We start from the raw sequence: 6,765 nt of genomic DNA, 5'->3' as shown, positions 1-6,765 counted from the left end.
ACACACACACACACATTTCCCCACACACACACACACACACACACATTTCCCCACACACACACACATTTTCCCCCACACACACACATATTTCCCCCACACACACACACACACACACATTTCACACACACACACATTTCCCCCCACACACACACACACACTTCCCCACACACACACATATTCCCACACACACACATTTCCCCACACACACATTTCCCCACACACACACATTTCCCCCCACACACACACACACATTTCCCCACACACACATTTCACACACATACATTTCCACACACACACACATTTCCCACACACACACACATTTCACCCACACACACACACACATTTCGCCACACACACACATTTCCCACACACACACACACTTCACCTACACACACACACACACATTTCCCCACACACACACACATTTCCCACACACATTTCCCCACACACACACATTTCCCCACACACACATTTCCCCACACATACATTTCCCCACACACACACACATTTCACATACACACATTTCCCCACACACACATTTCCCCCCCACACACATACATTTCCCCCACACACACACACATTTCCCCCACACACACACATTTCCACACACACACACATTTCCCCCACACACACACATTTTCCACACACACACATTTCCCACACACACACATTTTCCCCACACACACACACATTTTCCCCCACACACATTTCCTCTACACACACATTCCACACACACACATTTCACACACACACATTCCCCACACACATTTCCCACACACACACACACATTTCCCCACACACACACACATTTCCCACACACACACACACACACACACACATTTCCCCACACACACACTTCCCCACACACACACATTTCCCCACACACACACATTTCCCCACACACACACACACACACATTTCCCCACACACACACACACATTTCCCCACACACAGCACTTCCACACACACACACATTAGGCACACACACACATTTCCACACACACACACACACATTTCCCCACACACACACACCTACACACACATTTCCCCACACACATTTCCCACACACACACACACACATTTCCACACACACACATTTCCCCACACACACACACACATTTCCCCACACACACACACACACACATTTCACACACACACATACCCCACACACACACACACATTTCCCACACACACACACATTTCCCACACACACACACACACACACATTTCACACACACACACACACATTTTCCCACACACACACACACACATTTCCACACACACACACACATTTCACACACACACACACATTTCCACACACACACGCACACATTTCCCCACACACACACACACATTTCCCACACACACACACACATTCCCCACACACACACACGCACACGCACACATTTCACACACACACTTCCCCCACACACACACACACATTTCGCACACCACACACACACACACACACACATTTCCCCACACACACACACACATTTCCCACACACACATTTCCACACACACACACACACACATTTCCCACACACACACACACACATTTCCCCACACACACACACACCCCACACATTTCATTACACACACACACTTCCCACACACACACACATTTCCCCACACACACACACACACACATTTCCCCCACACACACACATTTCCCCACACACACACACACACACATTTCCCCCACACACACACACATTTCCCCACACACACAGCTTGAATTAGGCAAAACACACACACACACACACACACATTTTCCACACACACACACACACACATTTCACACACACACTTTCCCACACACATTTCCCCACACACACACACATTTCTCACACACACACACACACTTCCCCACACACACACACACATTTCCCCACACACACACACACACACATTTCACACACACACACACACATTTCCCCCACACATACACACACACACATTTCCCCACACACACACATATTTCACACACACATATTTCCCGCACACACACATATTTCCCACACACACACACATTTCCCCACACACACACATATTTCTCACACACACATTTCCCACACACACACACACACACACATTTCACACACACACACATTTCCCCACACACACACACATTTCCCCACACACACACACACATTTCCCCCACACACACATACACATTTCCCCCACACACATACATTTCCCCACACACACACACATTTCCCCCACACACACACATTTCCCCCACACACACACACACACACACATTTCCACACACACACACATATTTCCCCCTACACACACACACATATTTCCCCCACACACACACACATATTTCACACACACACACATTTCACACACACATTTCCCCCACACACACATTTCCACACACACATTTCATTTCCCACACACACATTTCACACATTTCACACACACACACATTTCCCCACACACACACATTTCCCCCACACACACACACATTTCCCCCCCACACACATACATTTCCCCACACACATTTCACACACACACATTTCCCACACACACACATTTCCCCACACACACACATTTCCCCCACACACACACATTTCCCCCACACACACACACATATTTCTACACACACACATATTTCCCCACACACACACATATTTCCACACATTTCCCACACACACACACATTTCCCACACACACACATTTCACACACACATTCCCCACACACACACATTTCACACACACACATTTCACACACACACATTTCCACACACACATTTCACACACATTTCCCACACACACATTTCACACACACACATTTCCCACACACACACACATTTCCCACACACACACACACACATTTCCCCACACACACACACATTTCCCCACACACACATACACACACATTTCACACACACACATTCCCCCCACACACACACATTTCCCACACACACACACATTTCCCACACACACACATTTCCCACACACACACACACACACATTTCCCCACACACACACATTTCCCCCACACACACAGCTTGAATTAGGCAAACACACACACACACATTTCCCCACACACACACACACACATTTCACACACACACATTTCACACACACACACACTTTCCCCACACACATTTCCCACACACACACACATTTCCCACACACACACACATACTTCCCCCACACACACACACATTTCCCACACACACACACACACATTTCACACACACATTTCTACACACACACACACATTTTCCCACACACACACACACACACACAAATTTCCCTACACACACACACATTTTCCCCCACACACACACACATATTTCACACACACACACATATTTCCCCACACACACACATATTTCCCCCCACACACACATTTCACACACACATTTCCCACACACACATTTCCCCCACACACACACATTTCCCCACACACACATTTCTCACACACACACCCACACACACATTTCCCCCACACACACACATTTCCCCCCACACACACATTTCCCCCACACACACATTTCCCCACACACATTTCACACACACACACATTTCCCACACACACACACACATTTCCCCCACACACACACACACCCCCCACACACACACACACATTTCCCCACACACACACACATATTTCCCCCACACACACACACACACACACACATATTTCCCCACACACACATTTCACACACACACATTTCACATTTCCCCACACACACACACACACACACACCACACACACATTTCACACACACATATTTCCCCACACACACACACACACATTTCCCCCACACACACACACATTTCATTTCCCCCACACACACACACACATTTCCCCCCACACACACATTTTCCCCCTACCCATATTTCCCCACACACACACACATTTCCCCACACACACACACATTTCCCCCACACACATTCCCCCATTTCCACACACACATTTTTCCCCACACACATTTCCCCCACACACACATTCCCCCCACACACACACATTTCCCCCACACACACACATTTCCCCACACACACACATTTCCCCCCACACACACATTTCCCCCACACACACACATTTCCCCCACACACACACACACATTTCCCCCCACACACACACATTTCCCCCACACACACACATTTCCCCCACACACACACATTTCCCCACACACACATTTCCCCCACACACACACACATTCCCCCACACCGTTTAACACATCTACACCCCCTGTTACAGGCAGTCTCACCAGGTGTGTATCTGGAGTCAGAGTGCCCCCAGCCCCCCAAGCGGAGAGGAGCTTCCCCCCAGGGTGGAGGGGGTTTCTGGTTGGTGAGGCCGGGAGGGGGGCGGGAAGGGGCTGAAAGACCTTTAGGAGCCAGAGGGACCTTCCACAGCTCATGGGCCAGAGAGGAGTTACATCCTCCTGGAGACCATTTAGACTCTCCGGACCTGACTGGAGAGGGAGGGAGGAGAAGGAGAGAGAGAGAGAACAATCCATAAGGTGATAAATGACCTGAATTGATAATGACAGAAGGAGAAGTTTACAACATTGGGATTTATACGTCCAATGTGATGGTTGGATTATCAATCACCCATATTAACAAACTGATTTAAATTCTCTAGTATAGACTACTGATCACAATGAACAATCATTTATATTTATCGTCCCAGCTGAGGGTTAGAGAGTCAGACCTACCCGTAGCGGGGAGAGTCAGACCTACCCGTAGCGGGGAGAGTCAGACCTACCCGTAGCGGGGAGAGTCAGACCTACCCGTAGTGGGGAGAGTTAGAGGGGTTAGACCTACCCGTAGTGGGGAGAGTCAGACCTACCCGTAGTGGGGAGAGTCAGACCTACCCGTAGTGGGGAGAGTCAGACCTACCCGTAGCGGGGAGAGTCAGACCTACCCGTGGCGGGGAGAGTCAGACCTACCCGTAGCGGGGAGAGTCAGACCTACCCGTAGCGGGGAGAGTCAGACCTACCCGTAGCGGGGAGAGTCAGACCTACCCGTAGCGGGGAGAGTCAGACCTACCCATAGCGGGAGAGTCAGACCTACCCATAGCGGGGAGAGTCAGACCTACCCATAGCGGGGAGAGTCAGACCTACCCGTAGCGGGGAGAGTCAGACCTACCCGTAGCGGGGAGAGTCAGACCTACCCATAGCGGGGAGAGTCAGACCTACCCGTAGTGGGGAGAGTCAGACCTACCCGTAGTGGGGAGAGTCAGACCTACCCGTAGTGGGGAGAGTCAGACCTACCCGTAGTGGGGAGAGTCAGACCTACCCATAGTGGGGAGAGTCAGACCTACCCGTAGTGGGGAGAGACCTCCCGTAGACCTACCCGTAGTGGGGAGAGTCAGACCTACCCGTAGTGGGGAGAGTCAGACCTACCCGTAGTGGGGAGAGTCAGACCTACCCGTAGTGGGGAGAGTCAGACCTACCCGTAGTGGGGAGAGTCAGACCTACCCGTAGTGCTTTGTGTTGTACTGGTGAGTGAACCACTGTGGCTGGAGGCACGACTAGATGACCAGGCACTGTTAGAAGGCATCGTGGTGTTCAGAGATGAGGATGGTCCTGAGGAGCGAGAGAGGAGAGAAGAGAGGAGAGAGAGAGCGAAAAGAGAGAGAAGGAGAGAGAAAGGAGAGAGAAAGGAGAGAGAAAAAGAGAGACACACAGTTACCACCGGACAGAACAATAGACTCCAAAAGCAGGGATGAAATGAAGCTAGTCCACTAGCCTGAGGACAGACCGGGTTGGTTGACTGTAGAAGTACAAATCATCAAGTCAGGGATATTCAATAGTGCTGAGCGATTAAACAACATTTCACTTATTTGGGGTTTTTAAAACAAACAAATGACCGACATTGGTTCAAATATTTCAATTCCTTTTCAGATAAAGTTGTAGTTTCTAAATAAATCAGATCAAGTCTGAACTGTGTGATGTAGTAGGGAGTTGTAGTTTCTCTAGAGATAAATCAGATCAAGTCTGAACTGTGTGATGCAGTAGGGAGTTGTAGTTTCTCCAGAGATAAATCAAATCAAGTCTGAACTGTGTGATGTAGTAGGGAGTTGTAGTTTCTCCAGAGATAAATCAAATCAAGTCTGAACTGTGTGATGTAGTAGGGAGTTGTAGTTTCTCCAGAGATAAATCAGATCAAGTCTGAACTGTGTGATGTAGTAGGGAGTTGTAGTTTCTCCAGAGATAAATCAGATCAAGTCTGAACTGTGTGATGCAGTAGGGAGTTGTAGTTTCTCCAGAGATAAATCAGATCAAGTCTGAACTTATATATATATAAAACTAATGTAATATATAATATATATATAAATCTAATGTAATATATAATATATATATATAAATCTAATGTAATATATATATATATAAATCTAATGTAATATATAATATATATATATATAAGACGAATGTAATATATAATATATATATATAAAACTAATGTAATATATAATATATATATAAATCTAATGTAATATATAATATATATATATAAATCTAATGTAATATATATAAAACTAATGTAATATATAATATATATATATATAAAACTAATGTAATATATAATATATATATAAATCTAATGTAATATATAATATATATATAAAACTAATGTAATATATAATATATATATATATAAATCTAATGTAATATATATAAACTAATGTAATATATAATATATATATATAAAACTAATGTAATATATAATATATATATAAATCTAATGTAATATATAATATATATATAAAACTAATGTAATATATAATATATA

General features: G+C 45.8%; 1 protein-coding gene across 1 annotated transcript in view; it reads right to left on the bottom strand.

Annotated features, from left to right (window-relative positions):
* Positions 1-4,204: 4,204 nt before the first annotated feature.
* The window catches only part of LOC121844136 (trinucleotide repeat-containing gene 6A protein-like), a 31,996-nt gene continuing 29,435 nt past the window's right edge, over positions 4,205-6,765 (bottom strand). The window contains exons 14-15 of the mRNA XM_042314054.1: positions 5,451-5,558; positions 4,205-4,442 (exon numbers count right to left, since the gene is read on the bottom strand). The gene's annotated coding sequence lies outside the window, so the exon portion shown is untranslated. The remainder of the gene's footprint in view (positions 4,443-5,450; positions 5,559-6,765) is intronic.

The sequence above is a fragment of the Oncorhynchus tshawytscha genome, unplaced genomic scaffold (genome assembly GCF_018296145.1).
Source record: "Oncorhynchus tshawytscha isolate Ot180627B unplaced genomic scaffold, Otsh_v2.0 Un_contig_6947_pilon_pilon, whole genome shotgun sequence".
Classification (NCBI taxonomy): domain Eukaryota; kingdom Metazoa; phylum Chordata; class Actinopteri; order Salmoniformes; family Salmonidae; genus Oncorhynchus; species Oncorhynchus tshawytscha.
Note: the sequence above shows the minus strand (reverse complement) of the source record. Positions and strands in the feature narration are given on the sequence as shown.